Source organism: Ornithodoros turicata, chromosome 5 (assembly GCF_037126465.1).
Source record: "Ornithodoros turicata isolate Travis chromosome 5, ASM3712646v1, whole genome shotgun sequence".
NCBI lineage: Eukaryota > Metazoa > Arthropoda > Arachnida > Ixodida > Argasidae > Ornithodoros > Ornithodoros turicata.
The window spans coordinates 27,043,578-27,067,426 of NC_088205.1; the positions used below are offsets into that span (position 1 = coordinate 27,043,578).

Sequence of the window (23,849 nt, forward strand, 5' to 3'; positions counted from 1 at the left end):
CCTTTGAAAATGCCTCGCTCCGCCCTGTCTTCGATACAGTTGCCGTTTATCCGGAGAGAAAAGGTCGCCCGTCTTCAATCCAGAGCAATAAAGTAAATGAATGTCTACGCAAAGCCACGGGAGAAAGGAAATGGTTGCCCTTTTTTCCCGTCAATCGATCTTTACTATGCCGTGAAGGCGTGACCTTGTTTCTTCTTCATAGGTTGGAAATGGAAAAGAAAAAGAAAAAGTGATTCTTTTCTATCGTCTATTTTTTTTTTTTTATTTACTGACACATTGCTCGTACACTGATGAAATGTCCCAAGCAGCACAATGTACTGGAAGTCGAGTGCATTAGGGGTGGACGGTATGTGTCTTATCAATGTTCTCTAGTTTCATGAATCTGTTCAAGGCCTTTCATCTACCCGTCCACCCCTATTGCACTCGACTTTCAGTGCATTTTGCTGCTTGGGGTGGGACTACGAGGCCGAAGCCTGTTATGTAGTCCCGTGAGGCCAAACAATATGGAAACTGCGTTACATGTCTTGTGGGTCAGCCTATCAGCACAAGTGTAACAAAGTGAAACCACAGGTATGTAACAGATGTACAACAAATTAACAGCATCAGCAATAGTTATCTCAACTACAACGCTAACACCTAAAGTAAAATGACTAGCCCTAATAATACTAAATGACATGCATCACTAGCAACAATATCATACAGTAAAACAGTCATTATGGCGTTTCGCTTTTTTTTCTCTTTTGGTGCAATGGGTAAATTTATTACAGTTCTACACGCATCAATTACTCCACACTAGAAACAGAGCTAGACGTGGCAAATCTTATAATTTTAACGAAGGAGTCAACGTACAGTTCAGCCTATGTACGGTTCGATGCGCAACAACACCGTGCTTATGACAACAGCCAGCGCCTGATGTTGTTGTTATCACTACAGTGTACAGTTAAATGTATTCAATGCAACGTACGTCCCTCCTATGTCCATATGCATCAAAAGAAACTTTTATAGGGCTATAGGATCTACATACATCAACATTAGGACAAAAACTAGACAGGTACGACGTTCCCCGTGTTTGTCTTTGTGTTTCGCTGTGCTGTGTTTTTCTAGTCATGTAACAACCGGCCCCTTTCATCGCTTATGTAACAGGTTGGGAGTTGTGTAATATGTACAGCGGGTCCCGAGACTGTGAATCGTCCATCATCGTGGATGGACGCGCGCACCATAGCACCTCGAAGCAATCTTGCCCAAATGTAAACAAGTTACGCTGGGATATTTCCTTTCTACCAGTGCATTATTTTATCATCATCCGTCTCATAAGAAACTCAACAGCAATGGTGGTAGCGTTCCGCTCCTGTATAGCTGAGAGTTTCTCCAAATCACCACCATTATTTAGTTGCTGCACCTTCGAGTAACCAAACGTGGAGGAGGTGGTATTCCTCTACATGAGTACTGACCGGCGATGATGGAATGTCTCAGCAGGTGGACGGTCGTAGACTCACGCTACGACGGTGCCGGTAGAACTGATGAGAACAGCAGGGTCACATCGTCGTCGTCCATGGGCCGCCACATCACTCCCCCTCAGACGCAGTGCGGTGCATGCAGTTTTTTTTATTGCATGTAAGCGCCGCAAAGCAACTGTTGCTATGAGCGGCGTACAGATGTGCACAGACGGAGATAGGACAGCAGGAAGGAGTGGGGGACAGGGGCATTAGTGTGCGTTCTGGGCCGACTTCAGGGGGAACTGCGCCGACATTCCTCTGGAAAGTCTTCGGAAAACCCAGGGAAAACCTCAGACAGCACAACCGGCGGTAGGATTCGAACCCACCACCTCCCAGTGTAGAGCACGACCTTGGTTACCACCAACGAGCGGACGCCTTAGCCCACTCGGCCATGCCGCTGGTAGGTCTACCTTGTAGGCCACTGGACCAAGGTGATACCAAGGTACCCCAAAGTAGACTGGACTTCTGCTTCGATACAAATACATACTTGTTGTTGATGTTGTTGTTCGCTCGCTTACTAATGATGATCAGACAGTTCTTAGTGAGACTCGCGCACTCGTCTCCTATGCTGTACAGTTACGAATCCAGTTTCTTATTCGCTTACGGCTAGCCATTGGCTAGCTGCTCGATATTAATACAACACCCTTACCTTTCGTGGTTAATTTCCGGTAAACGTCAAGGCACTCTAGGAAGCGAACAACTACCAGCTTCATATTGAAAGCTCTAAAAGCGCACAAAACAAGGGACAACAAGACGAGACGAACATAAGCGCTCACTTTCAACATTTCACTTTACTTGAGAACAACTTTTCACCCACCCACCGAACTACCACTCGTGAGTCATATAATCTAACCTTCCCAGTTCGCTTCCTCTAAAAAGTTACGAATCCTATCTGAGTAAAATAGTGACTTACTAACACGCTTGTCTACTGATTGGCTGATTACCCTGACTTGTTCAAATAATAATGCTTTCTTCATTCCTATCGTACTTTTATCGTTCTAAATTACAGTTTTACAATTTTACAATGTCGAAATTACAGTTTTAGACATGTTCTTTTTATCGTGGCCTGTTCCAAAATTGAACTACATCCTGAGCACTTTTCTGTGCGCTCCCTTATGTTACTACATTCCTAAAAAATTTACTAAAAATACTACTAAAAAATGTTGTTAGTGAGCCACCTGCTTGTCTTGTTCGTCTTCTCTTCTTTGGTTTTAGTGCTTTTAATTCGTGATGTCCCACCAATAGGCCCAGCGCGACGTCTTACGTTACTACATTCGAATAAAATCAAATGTTGAAAGTCTCTAGTCTCGTTGTCCCTTGTTCTTGCACGCTTTTACGCCTTTTATTATGGGCCAGTACCAACAAGCCCAAAGTACACAATCTTTTCAACTACCACTTTCTTCCAAACTGCATAAGTTTCTCTGCCAATCATCATAATGTGCTCGGTGTTCGCCATAAGCGACAATGAAACCCAAGGACCGGATGTGTGATGCGTTTTACGAGCGCGCCTGAAGCCAATTGCTTCGCACGCGCGCTCACTGCGCACGAGTGCTGAACGACGACGCAGATGTGAATCATGAATAAATTACACGTTTTGTCATATTCGCTAGCAGGAAGGAGAACACAGATTTCTCCATAGTATGCTTATTTAAGCGCGGTAAATGACATTTGGACACACTGGCGAGCTATACTTCACATAAGGGTTACAGGATGGTTACATAACTTATACGTGCAGAGTTTTTGGAACTCCCTCTCTTTTGGTTAAATTCTACAAGACGTTCGTTTTACCACAACTAGAGTATGCATCTGTTGCATGGAACGCTTTCTGTCTTACTGAGAGCGATCGCGCCTCGAAGCTGTTCAGAAACGTGCACTTCACTTTGTTCACAACTTTTACCTCCGGGGTATCCATGGCTTTGAATCGTTCGACTACCCGAGTCTCTTAAAGTACCTTCCTCCTCCCCCTAACATCGCGGCGTCAAATTGCTGACGCCACATTCCTTTACAAGTGTGTACTCCCAATTCTTGCTAGGCCGCATAAATTTCCGCAATTCTTGTAGTGCCCTTCGCAATCCCCCGTCATTTTACTTTCATTTTCCTTTTTTTTTCTTTTTTCATTTCATTTATTGTACCACAAGCGGTACAGGGGGCGGCTAAAAAGCAGCAACATGTGCTGCTTGACGAAGGCACAGCCCCAGTAATGTTTATGTACCCAGTTTATGTACACAAAATCTGCCCATATGACCACTCACACGTAGTTTTGGTAAACACATTTTCGTCCTCATGCGATATTTTTTCATCATATGATTAACTTAAACGTGACATTGCATCTTCCTTAAATTAACTTTAGGTGCCTTCATTTGCTTCTTTGCTCTTGCTGCCTTCACTATTATTGTTTAGTGACTTTTCCTTCTCATCATTCCACTGTGTCATGTATTGTTTCAAATATTGCAATTTTGGTGCCTCTTCCCCAATTATTGTTTTGTTCCATTACGTCCCCCATATGTACGTCTTCACATCCTTTCTCACCTTCATGTACGTTCCATTATTGCATTTTTGCCTCTGTTCGGTTTATCACTTGAACGTGTTGCTGCATACTACAGGGTATCCCAGCTAAATGCAAACATATTCTTTAAAAAACACACACATATATATATATATATATCACTTTTTCGGAGATTAAATCAATTGCATTATAGCATAGGCTGAAGGGCACTCATTGGGAGTGCATTAGAAACTCCTAGCGCAATGTCTTAATTAACTTTCAATAATTAACTTTTTAATTATAAAAGCTACGAAGTTGTCCTCATGAGAACATCTCGTACCTTTGGTCAGATACCGGAGCCGTTTTCAGAACAAAAATCCGTTCGATAGATCGTCCGCAAAAAATTCGTGAAGGAACACAATTTTTTTCTTTATTTTGTTCCTTCCGCATCTTCGGAGACGCGTATTTCCTTCACCCCCAATGTGAGAGGGTGACGGTTATGGAAGATACGTCATAGATGTTACCCCCACTTTAGATTATGTCGCCGTAGCATAATGCTCCTCTCTTTGTGAAGGTTTTGCAAGCCCTACACGGCAACTATACGTTCAGTGATCGGACAAAGTTGTTCCTGGAAATTTTATTGCACATCTACGTACGCTCTACGCCACAGTATATAAGAAGACATCGGGCTCGTATGTGCAACTTGAGAAATCCTACGACTCAAATGACGGCGTTTGTGTACAGTTCAGCCTATGTGCGAGTCCATCTACACAATGGACAGTTACATCTCTAAGTCAGAATTGTTTACAATTACCTATTGGACAAAATTCTCACTGCAAACTGCTGACAAAAACTGTCCGGGCACGTGGGGCGAAGTATATCTATAGTGTGACGGAAATTATAAGAAACCATGACAGGAAAACTGAAAACGAAACGCACACGAGAGAGAATTACTAAAACGCAAGCGAAGTGGCAAAGAAAAAAGAATGCGAGCAAGCGAGGTGGTAATTAAAATGCATATTTATGCTCTTTCCCCGTGACCGAGGCTTTGCCCGTGTGTGTCTGTTTTCGTAGTCCCCAGTCTAGGGGTTTTAGTAAAATTTTACTAATTATAAACTGACTGTTATGCACACTCTCGTGTGCGTTATCATGCACACGAGAGTGTGCATGATAACTCTCTCCCTTGTCCTGCCGCTTCCCTCCCGATTCTCCCTGTCTCGGGTTTTTATCATTTCCGTACCAGCCCAGCCCGCGTGTGCGAGCAAATAAGCTAACTGACCTCCCCTTTACCGTCCTCACACTTCCCTCTCCACCGAGCAACGTGCTGCCAGTCTAGGCAGGTAAGACTGCTCGTCTACCCAACGTTAAACTCCCTCTTGCATATGCCCTTGCCCTTCTGCCGCTATGTCTATATCAGTTGCTGATGCGACAAAACACGATTTTTATGCGAGAACTTTTGCCGTCGAACGTACGAGCTACATACGCACGCTCGGTTGTTTAACTTATCGAGCTGCATTGCCTTACATTTTGGGCGCGCACTACTTTGTGGCTCTGTGCTGTCTAACAATCTTTCACGTTGTCGTTCTGCAAACGCGCATTCATGTATCTGTGAAAAGGTATTACACGTTGCGAGCGAAATCCCTACCACAGTCAGGTCTCGGACATATTCTATTTGCAGATAAATATTTTACTCTGGAGACGCGTTTTTGTTTGTGCCGGAACCACGACGTTGCTTTGCATTTGCTACGCTGCATGTTGCGGCAATTGTCTGGAATATCTTATTGTGAGGCAAAAACGGGATTATCATTGCCACATAACTTGAATGAACAAGAATGTGGGCGAATGGGAGATCGCTGGTGCCATTGCGGTACCGGCGAGCATCAGACGCATAAATGTCGTCTCTAACGTTGAATATGCGTTGGTGATTTAGCCCTCACAGCTGGTTTGCTTTTGCTTTTTGATTTGATTTTGCGCATCCTCAAAGCGCCCGTTCGATGCAGATAGGTAAGGGGATTTGTAAGGCCCGCTCTTTCTTTTATTAGTCGAAATAACCACGACCACAATAACAGTTATGTGACGACTACAGTCATTATATAAGCTTATGAGCTTATATAGTGGTCGTATAGTGACGGCAATGACATGAGGTGTTTCTAAATAAGGGTTCAAGATGCGGCCCTATATTCCTGTGTCACTCGCATGAGCACCCACATGTAAGGCGACAGGGCTACGGAAACTCCTGCGATGGAACGTCTCATGTCATTGTCGTCATCCATCGGTTATTGTTGTTGTTGTTTGGGAAGTCGTCGCGAATGTCTGTGCAATGTTTCGTTCTGTTTCTTCAAGAAGCCGGGCATAAATATTCCGATCGCCACCCTTTCACAAATGAAAGAGGAAAAAGAAATGTTGTTGTTATTGTTGTTTGGATAAAGTCGTCCAATGCGCTGCGTAAACAGTGTAATTTCCGACTACCAACGGCGCTAGAGAGCGGTCACGAGCAATTATTTGAACGTTCTGAAATTTATCGAATTTTTACAATCGACATTTTAAAAAATTTGAACTGAAATTTTTGAAAAGAAAAAAAAAGGAAGCGATGAAATTTCTTGAAGAAGCCTTTTCTATGCTCCTCGGACGTGCAACATATTTCAGAGGCATAAACAAGTCCCTCATGAAAGCGCACCCAAAAGAGAGCACAATAAGGCAGCTGTCCACCATCTACTATTCTGTTCTCCACTAGGTCCATTTTTAAGGTGTCGTCTACGCACCCAGTAAGAGCAATCGTGAAATGTGTCATAAGAATATATAAAAAACAAGTAGAAAAAGGTTCAAGTCAGGTTTCTCTGCGGTTTCTTCAATGCATATCAATCATCAGCACGCTCACACAGTGGGTTGCCTGCTAGTACCCGCAAGGTAAAACTCGTCCTACCCACATCCGCAAGAGAGCGCGGTATGCGTTTCTGGCCTCCGCCTCCTCAGTTGAGCTGTCATTATTATTATTATTAATTTTTTTTCACAGGAGCTCGCCGCCTAAGTTGAGCAGGCAGACCTCATTCATTTTCTTATTGAACGTCATTTCCCACCCCCTGCACTCCATTCTTTCTCGAGGAACAGGCGGCATTAACGTCATATTATAGAAGCAGCTGTTCGTTCTCACTAACAATCATCCGAGATAATGTAGCATTATTTGTCTCGAAAGAGTAGGGTATCGGTATATACGCTCAATGGACTAAGGCGAGCCATTTACAAGGCGCAAGGGCAAAAAGACTTCGGTGGGAAACCCTGGAAGGAGAACAACAGGCGGCAGATGTTGCGCTCATAGAGATCGCTCGAAGAATTTCGAATATTACAATGAACCGTCACGCAGGATTGAATACACAGCGTGCGTGTCTAATTTGCTCGCACATCGCTGCCGCTGTTTTACACTTTTCTTGACTAATTTTTACTAAGCAGACTTCTTAGAGGCACCCTGAAAATATTTTTCGCTATAATGTTTTTTCTCCCATATCACGAGGCGAATATAACTTGATTTGACTGAATTGTGAACAAACAAAAAGAAATAAAGGGAGAAGTTGAACGCGCCTCAACACGTCTACTACTCGCGTTCGCGAGAAATTGAACAGCACTGCACGGGCCTCAATTTACCGGCCCGTACCCGACCCGGCTGCCGAAAGCACGGCCGACGCAAGGCTCGCAGTTGCAATGTGGCGGACACTGTACACATGAAACAGCGTAAACCACAAAAAAATTGGAACGAACAGAGCCGCTTTTGGTGCGGTTTGTATTTGTAGCAACACGTGGGCGTCGAGTCTAACCAACGCCCCCTGTAGATACAGAAGGCCTGCTTGTTGCCTCCTCCCCTCCCTTCGCAACGTGAACGTATATAGTCAGAACTCGTCTGCTATTGCGACCCGCCGAACTGCGAATTCGAGAACTCAGGAATTCTTGCAGCTAACTTGGAATCTGTAGACAAAAAAGTGCAACACGCTTTCCAGAAAATAAGTCATGAGAAAGACATGCCGTTTTTCCCGTTTTGTACGCGGAAACGTGCTACCGCTGCTCGCAGACGACAGTGGTTTGTCTCCATGGCTACGACCGCTGAAAGCTCGTTCGTGATTGGCTACAGCCGTTGAAAACACAATCCTGATTCACTGACTATTAGTTGTTGCGTCAAGTCGACGAGAAGCAGGCTTTCTCTACCTCGGTGGTGTTGGTCTAGCGCCTGTCCACGGTGCACGTCGCAGCGAGGGCGAGATCCAGTGGCGAAGTCGTGTTTCATGCGAGTGATTATGAAAAACCCTGTAAAAATTTGCCTCACAACGTCACAACACGGAATTCCCGACACCCTGCCCGACCTGTGTGTATGAAAAGGGGGAGGGGGGCGTTGTGCTCCGGCCCCCTCCGGAAGATTGCAAACTCTCCGCTTATGGCATATGTTGTAGAGTTTTAGCGGAAAGACGGAGGGAGCACCCAGGTACATGAATGGCTGCTTTGTTTTCAAAACGTATATTGAGGATTCAATGCTGCGCGAAACAACGGCTCACAAAAGCGCTTTTGGCGATGCTACATCCACTGGGTCGTTCCATCCACCACGGTCCTGAGTTGACCCGTGAGATAGCGCTGCTCATGATCCCATTTCTGTCTCTTTTTTTTCTTCTTTTTCTGTTTTCGTGGAATGAATTGACGGATTTTGACGGCTCCTGTGTTCGCTTGTTTTATCCTTTAATAAACGTTTCATGATCGCGGCGTCCTTGAGCGATGCCCGCGTTTGTTTGTTTGTTTTTGCTTTTACTGAACGTTTTATGATGGCTTGTTTTTGCTTTTGATAAACGTTTTATGATAGACATCCTTGAGCGATGCCCGCGTTTGTTTGTTTGCTTTTGCTTTTAATGAACGTTTTATGGTGGCTTGATTCATTACCTGTTGTTGCGCGCGGACTATGAACATATCCGTGGCAAGTTTTCGGCGTCCTTGAGCGATGACCGCGTTTGTTTGTTTGTTTTCGCTTTTAATGAACGTTTTATGATGGCCTCATTGCCTGTTAGGCGCGGACTTCGAATGGCGCGTTTGCGGCGTCCTTGGGCGATGCCCGCGTTTGTTTGTTTTATTAAATATTTGGAACACGCGTTGTTAGAGTGATCTTGATAAGACGTCCGCGGAATCGTTGCGCCCGTGTTTGGGTGATAGTAGGGCGTTTTTTGGCCTGTGTGTGTGTGTGCCTTCCCTTTCATTGAGCATGTCATGCGATTCGTGTGCGATGCGCTATGGACCAGGACACGGGCGGTGAGAGGTATACCCCAAGAAAGAATTTCTCGATAGTAGCACTCCGTAATTTCTATAGCTTCGAAGCGCGACACGCCACTGATAAAGGCCCAATCTCTATATAGATTCATCATCACCTTCAGCTACAGGCGTGACGATGCGACTGTGTTACCGACGTTAACAACGACACGCTGTGTTAACGACAAGCTGTTACCACCACCGCCTCTCCACACACACACGCACGCGTGCGCGACGATGGGTCGATGGGACGAACTGGGATGATGATGTGGTGGGCCATTCACCAAATTTTAACGTTGTTGATGAAAATGCGCTGCTGCATCTCGATCAGCCTGAGAAGTTGAGGAACCGAAAAACCGAAAAAGACAACACACCGCTATTTCTTTGATTACCATAAATAGCCCCACGTGCGGTGGCACCAACGATTCGTTAATACGTCGCTAATACCGCGCACTTAGGTGCTGCACTCTACCTGGGCACCGCGTCTCTAAACGAAGCGCATGCATTATTCAGAGCGAATTTAGCCCGTACCACTCAAGGCCGGTTTCGGGCACCGTGTTTCGAACCCATAGTTCCCACTGGACGCGCTTCCACCGGAGCAGGTGGAGTAGATCCTCAAGTACGCCCTTGAGACTGATTCCATTCGCCAACAACAATTGATTAGAGGAGCATTGGAGAATGAACGCGACGTACGTAGTATATACGAGGGCTAACCCCGCTCTTATCGATCAAGTCTGCGTGGGAGTTGGCTCTCAAGGCCTTTCATAATTCCATCTGCCAGATTGGCTGCAGAGCAATCGACTCTCTGAAATAACAACTGTACGGCGAACTCACCATTATTTGTGCAAAGTTGGTTTTGAATCACGTTAGGTGTTTACTACTCGCCCAGCACTGGGGATTTTAACGAATTAATGTCTGCGAAGATGTGATGCGATGTGATAAAGCAGTGCATGTGTGTGAGTTCAAGCAATGTGCATAGCTAGTGTGACTCATGAACGTAAAAGTTCGCAGATATCACTTTCTGTGGCGCTTTTTCAACGCTGGTCATCGGATGGTCACGTCTCGCGTAACGCAACTCGTGTTCGTGTAGTCGTGACGCAGCCCACATTACATGAGGCCAACAACGGCAAGCCGGTTTTTCGTCACCACCGCCATCACCACCACCGTGTTCAAAAATTCGGGGCTAAACATTATATGCCAGTGCAGTGCTCACAATAACAATTGATGAATCAACGACGTGTGAAGAAATGTGGTGCCTAATTTGTGGGTTCACAGTAACAACTTTATTTAAAGATGATGAATGGGGAGTTTCATCGCCAGTGGCGATACTCTACCCCATTACTGATGGTGATGTGGGGAATGGAGTAATAAGCTCCTTCACAATAACGATCGAAGTCCTATTGTGTCCAAAGAGGTCAAAAGAGCTTTCAGCGCAGAGCGCTGGTGGGCTGGATTCGGTCAGGGACCAAGCAATTTTGCTAGGGAGAAGGGGCGAGAGTCCAGCTGACTAAGAGACCCGGAGAATGCGGTTCGGGAAGGTTGATAGTGTGGGCAATGAAGAAGAATGTGCTCCAGACCCACTAGAGCACCGCAGTGACAGCATCCTGGAGAGTGAACTTGTCTTAAAGCGGTAACGCCACTGAGCTGTAAAAGCCACATCGAGTCGCATTCGATGAATTAATGCAGCACTTGACGAGGGGGGTTTCGTGGCATGTGGAGAGCGAGCGTTGGATCAACTCTACTCAGCATAGATGGGGGGAGAATGTCGGTAGATTCTTTCGGCCGTCACTGTGTTTCGATCTATGGATAACAGTTGCCGGCTTCTACAGTTCAGTGAACTATTCTGAAAAACAAAGCGCTGACTAAATCATAATAGTGATATTGCGGAGCCTGAGCCGCATTTACTCTCAAAGCACGTCACCGATGCCTTATCTTTTAAAAAAGTAGTGTTTTACTTAGTTCAGAACATGAAAAAGGCTAAAATTCAGAAAGACGTTTAATGCACACTTTTAATGCGTTAGCATTATGACTATCAAAGTGGAAAAAGCTGTATGTATGTATGTATTTGTGTGGGGTGTGTATGAGACGGGGCAGAGGTATAAGTGGAGATGTAAAAGGGGAGATAAGAGGGTAAATGTAAGTGAAGGTAAATGATATGAAATCGCAGTAGTTAAAGGCAATTAAGAGTAAGTAATTAAAGGTAAATAATGCAAGAAAGTTGAGTTTAAAGGTAATGAATGTAAGATATATGTAACTGAGAGAAAGATTACCGAGGGTAACCGCTGATTACCGGAGGTAATTAAATGTAATTAAAGGTAATTAATGTCAATTAAAGGGAAATTGAGAGTAATTAAAGCAAGTAAATGTAACTAAAGGGAATTAAAGGAAATTCAAAATTAACTCAGGTAACCTTCGGTAAATAAAGGGTAATTGAAAGTAATTGAGGCTAATTAAAGGTTAATTAAATGGACTTAGATGCATTAATTGAAAGTGTCGAACCGGAAGTCAAGTATAAACAGGAGGTGGACAACCGGAAGTCGGGTTTAGACAGGAAGTGGACAAACGGAAGCCACGTATAGACCGGAAAAGTCGCTTAAAGCTGACGCGTTTCTCTCGCATTTACCGCTAAATCGCCACTGAAAATGTTAACCCCCTGGCCCCTAAAAAGCGTAGTTCCATAGCGGCACAACAACAGATGACAGCAATGGCACGTGATGTTTCACAGCTGGGCTGTGGTACCCCCCCCCCCCCTCGTGACATTAGTGATATGTGAATGAAGCGAGATGAGTTATGTAGCTTACGGGAAATGTAAGAGATTTCCAGGTGGCTCCACAGTACAGAGCAAGAGGAGGACGAAATGAAACAAAAAGCATCGTTGGATCATGCAGGTTCTATCGCTCACAGGCCATGGACGACGCTTATTCCTTTGGTGCTGAAGTCAAGTAATGGCATCTTTTTACACTTTAGTGCCCCTTTAACCGCGTATTTTCCTTACATATTTGTCCAGCATTATGCTCGACTAATCGAGCAGATACCGCAACACAGTGCGTTGCTCTTTTCTTTTTTGTTTCGTTTCATTTCGTAAAGCAATATCGAACTTTATATTGAAAGACACTTCAGAGTACATATTTCGAAGATACTATCCACACGTACGATACAACGAAAATGAAATTCTGGGGTACGCATAGCTGCACGCGAATTATGCCATAGTTAAGAATACAAAAAAAAAAAAAAAAAAGAGGCGAGGCCACGGGTGTTGTTTGCAACTGGGTCATATGGATCATCACGACTAGCGAAGTGTTCCTGAAGACACATTGCACTTGATGAGAAATTTCACCGGAATTCCGCGAAATCCGTACGGCCCACTTTCGCAGAAACCGTCTTAGTAAACAAGAAAATTTAATAACTATGCTAATAATTGGGCGCGAGACCCACCATGATTACTGTCTGCTCGTGGACTAATTTCGTCCGCCAGACGTACAATTAATGTGCGCAGTATTTTCGGCTTCTCGGTGTAGGGTCAATCGCAGAGGATGACACTGTTTAACGTCTCACGCCATGCCGCAAAGTTCTAGGCATCCGCGGCCGGGTTTTGATGGCGCTGCCTTGAGATCACCAAGCGGACACGCTAGGGCGTGCTTGAATAGGGCACCACCTTATCCCCTCCCCACCTCGTCGTCGTCGTCTTTATTATTTCTTATCTGAACGCTACTATGTACGTATTAGATTATCTCTTCGTGAGTATAAAGGAGTAGATGCATTATGTAAAGCAAGGGAAATAGACAAGCTAAGAAAATCCCGGTGCTCTTTGCGCACGCATTGCATCCTGGGCGCTTGCTGAGTGGGGGAACGAAGAATAACGGACCGGTAGGGAAGAAATCGAGACCGTTTGGAGGCCACCCGTTTCTTTCGTATTAGTAAACTCCCACAGTTCAAAGCGACGCTAAGCACTCTGGGGGGGGGGGGGGGTATATTTATTAGACGAAAAGGAAAAAAACAACGGGGGAAAGGTCAGCCAAACGAGATGTCGGCTTGCTATTCCAGAAATACGAAATAATAATAAATAAATAAAAGAAAAGATAAGAATTAAAGGAAGAAAGAAATAGGAAGGAATAAGAAATAAATCACTCTGGGATTTTCTGAACTCGTCTATTGGTGACGCTGTGTCAAGGTTCCGCAGACGTCCTGTAAAGCGTGCTTTGCCGCAGCCGTAGATTCGCTGTGGCAGAGCACGATTTACAAGACATTCGTGTTAGCTGGCTTTTTTTTTTTTTTTTTTTTTTCGCGTGGCACGAATAGGCATTTTACTCACTATCCACGTAAACGACCATCCCACCGAACTTATGCACCAACACTGATACTATGATGACAATTAATGTTGTGAGGCTGGAACATATAGAAGTGAAATTGGGATGAGTGAGAGAGTGGTCGGTTTGTCCCTTCAGACGACGCACCCTTGGAAGTCGCTGTGGAGGTGTGTTAGCTTAGCTCAATTGGGAAGAGCCCTGGACCGGTAATCCAGAAGATGTGGGTTGGAGTCCTACAGCTGGGCTAACCTTTTCAGTGACTTCCTTCTTTCATCACTGATGCCATATCCGTCGTTTTCGGGATTGATACCGGTTCCTGAGTTTGTACTTGCCGTATTTTACTCACATCCGTGCCCGTTGTAAATTAGCGTGTGTTTGAAGACAAGAGTAACCCAATATGTAATGTGTTTGGTGCAGATTAAAACAAAGCTCCGAGGGCAGTATAGTTTTTGTAGATGGGTTATACGGCAGAGGCGGGGACACTCTGTGCAAGTGAGTATGTAACCACTTGATGACTATAATTAGCTAATAGCCGCATTTACATGAACTCGACAGGAGCGGGTTGAGTGGAACTGTCGAGTTAACTCGCTCATGTAAACGCTGTCGGGTCGAGTTGACTCTGCGTCGTGTCGGGTTGAGTCAACCCGACAGCAAGGGGTGGGTTGACGCGCTGGACTCGACAGGCGAAGTGCATGTAAACGCGGTCGGGTCGAGTTTGCCGGACGCGAGGAACTGTGGGATCGAGTACAGCCATCGCTCTACGCAGGCGGCGGCAGGTGGGACCAGAAACAAGAACCGGAAGACGGTCTCACTGCGCCGGCAGCTCGACTCGACGTAGGGCGTCGCTGCGATCGTCTCCCGTTGGAGCGAGCTCATGTAAACAGCGTCGGGTCGAGTTCAACTAGATTCGACAGTCAACTCGATCCGCTCTGTCCAGTTCATGTAAACGCGGTTAATATTACTTAATCAACTTTTAATGATAGATTTTCAGGCGCATGTTTATTTGGCAGAGTCAGAGACAGCAGTTCTTTAAAGCCAGTCTTCTTCTTTTTTTTTTTTTTTCTAATCTTAAAATCTTGAAACGAGGACGCACTTTGAGATATCCATCGCGAGATTTTGCCAAGCCGAAACCGAAACCAAGTGCCAAGCGAGGACCAAGAAGTCCCGGAAAGACGACACTTTATATGGAGATGGCGGTACGTCTGGACCACCAAGTGTTTTGTATACATGATTAGCGGCCCACATAAGCCGCTTTATCTAGGTATAGGGATGTCCTTCCCGGGCTGTCTCGGGCAGTGTGTCGGTTTCGGCTCAACTCCATGGCAAAATCTCGCGATGAATATCTCGTTATATGTACTCGATTCATGATTTTTTTAAACGGTAGTTGTTTAAAGGTGGAATAAAACATCGCATAAAAACACACATATCACTGTAAGCTGCAGTGCCAATAAGTGGTGGTGGTGGGTGGTGAAAGGGCTTGCCGTTGTCGGCCTCACGTAGGTGGGCAACGTCACGACTGACGCCCTGGGGGAATGTGCGTCCTGGGCCGACTTCTAAGGGAACTGTGCCGACATATGTCTGAAAGCGTCTGAGGAAAACCCAGGAAAAACCCCAGACAGCACAGCCGGCACCGGGATTCGAACCCGGGTACCTCCCAGTCTCGACGTGACATGGCCAGCACGCTAACCACTGAGCCACGGGAGCTGGTCAGTGCCAATAACGGGAGCAGTGCCAATAAGTTGAGTGACGGGCTCTTTGCTTCTGAAAGGCAATAGGAAATGAGCGAGGCTCGCGCTCCTCTGGTGTCATAGCTCGGGGGCGTGCTCTAAAGTATGGACGTCATGTGCACAAATTTTAGGCAAGTTATTCGCGCGCATGCCATTGGATCGAATTAGACTTTAAAGAAAAAATAACGTGGCGATTGTGGCTCCATAAATGGAACCAGCTACCCCAGTGTACTTGTACCGCTACAATGCCGTTCAATAAGCCCTTGACTTAAGTAACCGCAAATCTAGGGTTTTATTTATTTATTTATTTTTTCAATTCCTCCGCCCTTCCCGCGTCACAGAACCGCAACAATGAGTTCACCCCATACATACCGAAACGTCATTCTTCAGCCTGAAATGCCGCATGTTTGCGAACCCCACTTTTTGGCGGGCTAATATGTTCTTTCCCCAAAGGTGCACACCAAATTCCTAAAAAGTCGAAACTCCTTACGTTTCTATCCGGTTTGTGTCCTCCTTTCTGATGCAAACTGGATGTTTCCGATGCCACTGTGGCATACGCGGAAAGTACGTCGGAGAGAAACTCCCAAACGAGATTAAGAAGGCGGCGGGTGAAGTGGGGCTTCAGTAATCTACGAGTACTTCGCACCAAAGAGGAATCAGACCACACGTTCATATTGGAGCGGCGGATTGAGTCAGGAGGCATTGGCCGCTCTACATAAGTATTCCCCGAAGAAGATCTTACGCATTTATTTCTCGTAGTTGGGTTTAGCCACAACAGGCGACAACAGTGTGGTAATTCGCACGCGAGCACGGAGGTCAACGACACAGCATTCCTCGAGAAAAAGCTGATTACACGAAGAGACGACGTTTGTCGCCGCGTCGGCCTGTTGTCTGAACACATTGGGCTCTCGAGGAAGACAACCCCTGATTGGTGCTGTCAGTCAGACATAAAGAGAAGCTATGTCAGAAGGAGCCGACTGGCTTCTTGCATCACCTTTATCGCTGTCATGCCACGACAGGAAAGCGGATTGCATCCGACTTCACGACGTAGAAACAATGGAAACATCAGACACGTGTGCTCATGTTTTTTGCAATTATAGCACTGATGACACGATATGCTTGTCAAAGAAAGCTGTATTTGCGTCATGTCTTGCTTTCCGGACACCTCGGGACCCGTCCCTTTTCGTCTGGGTAAGGAATTTCCGGATAAGTGAATCAAGAAAATTTACAGGGAAACCCAAAATATTCGGATACCTATTTTTTTGCTCCAGAAGAAAGAAAGAGAAGGAAAAAATCCCCCCACCCCTCCGGTAATCGTTACTTCAAAAAGTCATGCAAATGGGGCTGCTTGAAATTAGTAGGAAGCTATGACATATGACAGAAGTGGGGTATAGTGTACTGCTCTCCAGTGGTGAAGCACCCGATGTAATTGTCACGATTTATTTGTTGTTGTTGACAGAAGTTTGCTCGCTGCGCGGCACCAGCTGCGTCTGGAGATGCTTTCGGGCGGCCTGAACACTCGGCGTTCACAGATTTCCGTATAAGCGAATCAAAATTACATGTGTTCAGGAATGTTGGTCGCCGTACTTCCGGTCCAGATACGGATAACGAATTCCGGATAAACGAGGCAAAAGCCAATGGTACCAGGTTCGTTCCCGGTAATACTTTTTTTTTTCTCGGAGTAGCATATCTGGCCGGAAATCGGAAGGTGTGCCGGAATGTGAAGGTGTTTCGAATCCGACAGCAGGTGCCTTTTCTTCAACTGCCATTGTCTGGTTGATCTAAACCTTTCCCGCAGCCCGAGCCGCAAAACCACACACGATTGAATGCGGTACTCGTCCGACACCTCCTGTCAGTCACACTGTGTCGACCAACTTGGAGTCTGCGCAAAATCGCGCAAATGCCTGCATGGCGTGGAACTAATGGTCGAGTGTCCAAGGGCCCAGAACCTTAACAACATCAAAAGGTCTGCCATCCAGCCGAGCTAAAGAAGCTTGTAGAGACAGTCTGTGCTGCTGATACCGTGGACAGGATAATAAGACGGCAGTGTGTGTGGACCGTGTGTGTGAGTGACTGACTTTGTCACTCACTGGTTTTACTGTAGTTAGCAATTTTTCTTTTCCTAAGTGATCTGGAATAGCCGGCTCTCGTAATGAGTGCCCATTAGTCCATTTTTTTTCTGTTCTTGTCACCTCAACTCAACTCGCTCGTCCGACTGACATATTTCTCTTCCGTTCTTTTCGCTCTTTCTTCTCTTGAGCCTTTAAAGTTACTTTTTATAAATTACTTCCTGGAAGCGTAGCATGATCTGCCATTCGCTCCAGGCCTCTGTTTCCATTTTTTGTAATACTTCCACTCATGTCCACCTATGTTAGAAGCTGAGGCAGTGACAGCGTGGTAATCGTAGCACCTGGCGCTTCAAACAAAGTATTCCGGGAACGATCTTCGAAAGGAGCCTTTCTTGGTACAGGGAGCCGATGAATGATTTCAGGTCAAATTGAGTGTTTCTCAATAATCGATTTATACCCTTACTCGACGAACAAAGAGAAAGAAGGAACAGCAATGAAAGATGCTGCCATTATCTATCCATGCATGCTCATACGTAAACGCACATACGCAGAAAGGAGAGAGGTGGATATGAACTATATAACAGAAAATAGTGTGTTTTCTCAGCCTTCACTATGAAGGAGAAGCTTATTACGAATAAATAAAGTAGTACCTCTTTACAGAGAGGCTCGAATGAAAGGTGGGATGAAGGGAATGGAAACGGACATCCAGCCGTGTTGCATCAGACGCAACAGACTCTGCAAGTTTCAGATAACATTTGTGTGTGTGTGTTAGCGCCGCGAAGCAACTGTGGTTATGAGCGGCGCACAGACGTGAACAGATGAAGAGAGGACCGCAGGAAGGAGTTGGTGGCAGAAGGCTTAAGTTTGTGCCCTGGCCCGAGTTCAGGGGAAACTGTGCCGATGTTCGTCCAGAAAGTCTCTCGGAAAACCCGGGGAGACCCCCAGACAGCGCAGCCTGTGGTAAGGATTCGAGCCCGCCACCTGCTAGTCTTCAGTGCGACCTTGGCTACCACTAGAGCCACTTAATAAGCTTCGCTTCAGAGTATCGACACTGAGTTCCAAGAGAGAGCATGCGCCATCTTGTTTCCGCGCCACAGTAGCCACGCGCACGATGCCATCTATCGTGCGCGGGTGAAATGTTCCTTCCTCTTGCAAGCAGCTCATATAAATTAAGGGAATTGAGCTCACCTTGACATCCCCGTGACGCTCTGGTGGACAATACATGGAATATCGCACAACAATCATACAAGATCCTCTATCCCACAGGGAGCATTATGTTAGCCGTCTTTGAGCCTCAAATGGGGATGGTACCGGTGTGCTGCGGAAACAAGATGACGCTCCTGCTCTCCCTCGGACCTGAGTGTCGGTACTCTGAAGCGAAGCTTATTTAGTGACTCTAGCTACCACCAATGGGCGGATGCTTTTATCACTCGGCCATGCCGCTAGTTTCAGAAAATTTAATGGAAATGGACGACGGGAGATAGTTGAAAAGACGTTGACAGCGCTGGTCGGATCCGATGCTAACCCGCGCTTCAATAATCTAGCTAATCCCGCTAGCCGTTCTTGCCTTTACAAAATGCGAGCGTGGCTGCGAATATGCTCCGAATAAAGAATATAAAAAAAATACGGGTTTATCGTCTGCCGGGCGCTCTCCATTTTCAGAAGCATTCACCACCTGCGCAGATGGCTGTACAAGTTCCTCTGCTGACATTCTGTGCTACTCTCTGCTATTTTCGCTGTAGATAATTTAAACATCAGGTATCAAGACTTTACTGTCAGATTTCCTACCGATCTACAAAGAACAGGGATCGAATTATCAAGTTCAATCCGCGTGCAAGGCGGCGCAATGTGTTTCCTATATCTGTTGCACGCACGGTCAGTCAAAGAAAATTAAATCTTACAGCTCTGCTACCCAGGTTCATTCGCTTCGTCCACAAATGTACGGTACCACAAAACAGGCAGCAGTACTTGTACTGTAAACGTTACACATGCAAACGCGTAGGATAGGGGCGCTAGACGTTCCAACCTTTATTTATTATTTTTTTGCCAGAGTTTTTCTAATCTAACATATATATATATATATATATATCTCCATCGCGCGTAGGACAGGGGTCACGTCAGATGTGACTGCAACCGATGCACTCCTCACCCCGACGGTTACGCCGGATGGTTTCCTTCTAGCGCACGCAGAGATTGATTTCTATAAGCCTTCTTTCGACTTCAGTATAAACTCCATCCAGAGGCTCATCATGGGTGACGCCACTCCTAGTAGAATTTCGCCATGGTATATTTCACTATAACACTTTTAATGATTAAAAGCGCTAAAACGCCCGTGTCGGGGAGCTAAAATAAACGACACAACCACAAAGCACTGACTAACGAACTAACCAACTTGGTTCGTCAGTTCGTGTTCCGTGGTTGTGTCGTTTATTTTCTCGTCGTGCTCTCTGATGTTTTCCCTGAGTTTTACGGCAGATTTTCCAGACCAATGTCGGCACAGTTCCCCTTGATGTCGGCCCAGGACGCGTACTAACCCCCCCCCCCTGTCCTCAAATCCTTCCTGCCCACCTCTCTCCATCTGCCGCTCGTAGCCACAGTTGCTTCGCGGCGCTAACGCGAAATAAAAAACACTCCGCGCGAAAGACAAGCAACAAGAACGGATACATCCAGTGGCGATTACACAGACGAGACGTAGCTGCTTTGTTAAATGTCCGGTGCCAACGGCCGCGCCAAAATAACGTCCGTATTCCGCGGCTGCTCCCTAGCACGTGCATGTATATGCATGTATCGCCGCCGTGCGAATCGCACAGATCTTCCTGGAACGAAACTTGAAATCAAATTACTTCACTGCTACTGCGTTTGGAAGATAGATAGCGAAGAAACGAATGTATCCCGTGGCTAGAAAGACGCTATTGTCACGGTAACGATCGCGCAAGAGAACAGAATAAACGAAAACGAGAGTTTAAGCGTTGCGACAATTTTGCCGAACGCCTGCGAGAGGGCTTCAAAGTTGTCTCCACAAAGGCTACTTCCACTGGGAAAAGGTTCGTTGAACTTTGGTCTGTTTTCTGCAGCCGGCACACAGGGCAGCAAAATTCTCAAAGTTGAAAAACTCTTTCTTGCACACCACCTTTTTTATGTCGAGGCGAGGGAATTTCTGTACAAGAGAGACGACACCAAATCCAGAAATGAAATGTGAATTCCAGTTGGAAGAAACCTACGTTAGTATTCTTTTGTCCTGTAGGGAAAGCAACTTTCGAGAAGCGATGACAAGCAAGTACTGGTCCTCTCACACGAGTTGGAGGTTGGATGGCAGAAAAGAAAAGGAAAGGAAGAACGTGAACTGATATATGCCGGATCTTGGCGTTGACGGTTGCCAAGTTCCTTACAAAACAAAAACAAAACAAAAACGAAAAAAATTCAAAGGAGACAGTGTTATTTGAGTCGTGAATTATTCTGCCGACTACTACTCTCTTTCAGGGAAGGGTAACGGTATTGGTAACGGAAACAGGAACAGAAACGGTATATTATCGAAATTGAAGATGGTAACAATAACGGAAACGGAAACGCATATCACGGTCCTCCATTACCGGAAACAGAAACGGAAACGAATTTATCGTCCGGTATTGAATTCGGGTAATGGCTATTCCTGTTGTGCGATGACATTTGACTGACTTTTCATTTTTTGTTTTTGTATTTTGATGTGTCCATTCCCTGTAATAAATACTACACGACAGCATGGAAAGAAAACGCAAAATGGATCCCTCACTTACCTCGCCCCAGTCCTCATAACTCCATGACATCGACACGTGACTATACTCCACCATAGCACGAGGATGCCAGCCTATGATTTTTAGTTACTTATTTTGTACTTTTTTCTTTTCATTGTGGCCATGGCAGTATTATTTATTATTGAGAGCGTCCGCTTATGAATACGACATTGGATGAAAGTTACGCGTTGCTGGAATCCGACTGACTGAAGACTGAAAACAGGTTCCTACATATATATATATATATATATTATCTTGAAAGATGTCCCAACGACGCAAACTTACTTGTGAAGTGTGTACGCGTGACACCGAAGCAGCACTTGGGCAAAACAGTGTGCTGATAGAGCCGGACGGGCTGTCCTCCCGCAGCTCTGTAACAACCGTTCCATTACCGGAAACAGTAACGGAAACGAAACGGAAACGAAATTGAAAGGCCGGTATCAGAAACGGATAACGGAAACGGAAATATAGCAGTAACGAAAATGGAAACGGTAACCAAAATACGTCCGTTATCCTTCCCTGCTCTCTTTTACAGTCTTGAGTGGGGGAGGTGTCTTTAGCTGTTCGTCTTCTGTTTTGTTCGTCCGTCTTTCCCCAAGCTCAGGCATATGTTGAATAATGCTGCCAAAGTGAAGCATACAGGGAGTCCCAGAAAACCTGTCATTGAACTATGATAAAAGAACTACACCACCTAGAGTCATGCGGTCAATGGCATTTGTTCTTACTGGGTTTTTGCCACCCCCTGATGTGAATGTCGTGTAAGGTAAGTCTAATTACGTAAATTTGTCAAGTGACTTTTCCAAGGTCACTTTTTTACCCCACCAATGTGAAGAGCGTGTCTAATTTACTCAAATTAATGATAATTGACAGGGATATTCACCAGCTTTCCATCGCTAAAAATAGTCGAACATCATGCTCTACGGGGATCCCACAGTATAGCGCACAATGAATTTTTCAACGCAATCTTTGTCAGTCCGACGAAAGGAGGTTGGAAACCCACCCCGCCCCGGCATCACCGAAAGAGATAACACAAGCATGGCTTATCGCGTCCGACTTTCGCTGGGATAATGCTTTCCCTCTCCTAATTTTAGAAACTGTTACTTTTTCTACTATCACTCTGTGGGCTGGCTTCGGAACCTCCTTTCGTCGGACTGAGAGCGATTGCGCTCAAAAAGTCATCGCGCGTTATGGTCCGGTGCTCCGAAAAGCCATGATGTTCGGCTTTTTTTTTTTTTTTTTTTTTGTCAATGAGATAGCTCGTGAATATCACTGTCAATTATCATGAACTTAAGTGATTTAGGCACGCTCTTCATATTGGTGGGGTAAAAAAGTGACCTTTACTTGGCAAATTTCCGAGTCCAGTTCGCAAATATTTACATAATTAAACTTACGGTGCCTGACATTCACATCAGGAGGCGGCAAGAACCTAATAAGAACAAATGCCGTTAACCGCATGATTCTAGGTGGCGTATTTTTTTTATTATAATTCAATGACACGTTTTCTGGGACACCCAGACCAGCTCGCTTGCATATTACTTTCATGTTCAATGTTATACAGATTAAGTTTCAACAATGGAATCACTGTACCCAACAAACATCATTACAAATGCTATGTGAGCAGTAATATGCGCGGGGACTTAATTGTCGCGAATGCTTCTTTTCTGCGAAATTAGAGTCCCGCGAAGCATGTGACACCACAAAGAACTCCGTGGCGCAGGAACGCGAAATTTTTTACAAACGTACGTACATGACTCCATTCGAAATCGCGAACTATTAATACAGCGAAATTAACCACTTATACAGTATGACATTTCCTGATCCAACTCGCGTACGAAGCCTTTCACACATACGTCCGAGGCTCGCTGCCGCATGACTTTTAGAGTGTCCAGTTCCAGAGCCTTTCCAGTGTATATTTCAACATGCACTCTGGTTGACGGGCACCCATTGCCACGTGTTATATCTCTGACGCTATTTAACTCGTTGACATCTTGCAGTTTTTGGAGTGACATAGCTCGCGCAGCGGCCATGAAGGTCGCGAGAGAGTTGCCGAAAAAAAAATCATATTCCGCACCTTTTACTCACTGAATAATGAATCTGCGCATGCGACTATAGCTTTTGAAGTCCGTTGTAAACATGTGGGGGAACCCAGGCTATCGCGAGGCTCAAACCTTATGACCACAAACCCTTCGGTTCACTAAGACACGTTGTGTAAACGAACAAACGAAGTAACTTCGGCGGCGGTCCTTAATATGATATGCAGAGGAAGAAGGGAGCACCGCTACTCGACAAACAATTCCTATTGTACGAGGAATGTCTACAAATATCGGTGCAATTCCTGTGATGTTGGCCCAAGACGCATGTTTCCCTCCTCCCCATACGACGACCAGCATATGCATCATCGCCTGACAAACAACTCGGTGAATAACACCACAACCACCGGCGTGCATACCAATTACACGCTAATACTTATAGAAAAAACAAACTTAAAAATAATATTTAGGGGGCCCTCTCTGTGTTGGAGGTTTGACACACCTTCAACCTCTGTTGGAGGTCTGTCAGCGAGATTTCGGACGCAGAATTTATTTTGGTGATTTCAAATTGAACTTCAATTTGTTTTACTAATATAATCGCGTAATACCCGGTTATATAATTAATAACAAAAAATTGAGATAATTATGTTAATTTAGCTAATATAACCCTACACCAAACCGTAACGCCAAT

General features: G+C 45.4%; 2 protein-coding genes across 6 annotated transcripts in view; one reads left to right on the top strand and one right to left on the bottom strand.

Moving 5' to 3' along the window:
- Window positions 1–23,849, bottom strand: part of LOC135394256 (uncharacterized) — a 726,492-nt gene that overhangs the window by 462,271 nt on the left and 240,372 nt on the right. The gene's annotated exons all lie outside the window — the stretch shown is intronic.
- The window catches only part of LOC135394255 (CD151 antigen-like), a 257,319-nt gene that overhangs the window by 117,041 nt on the left and 116,429 nt on the right, over window positions 1–23,849 (top strand). The window lies entirely within an intron of this gene.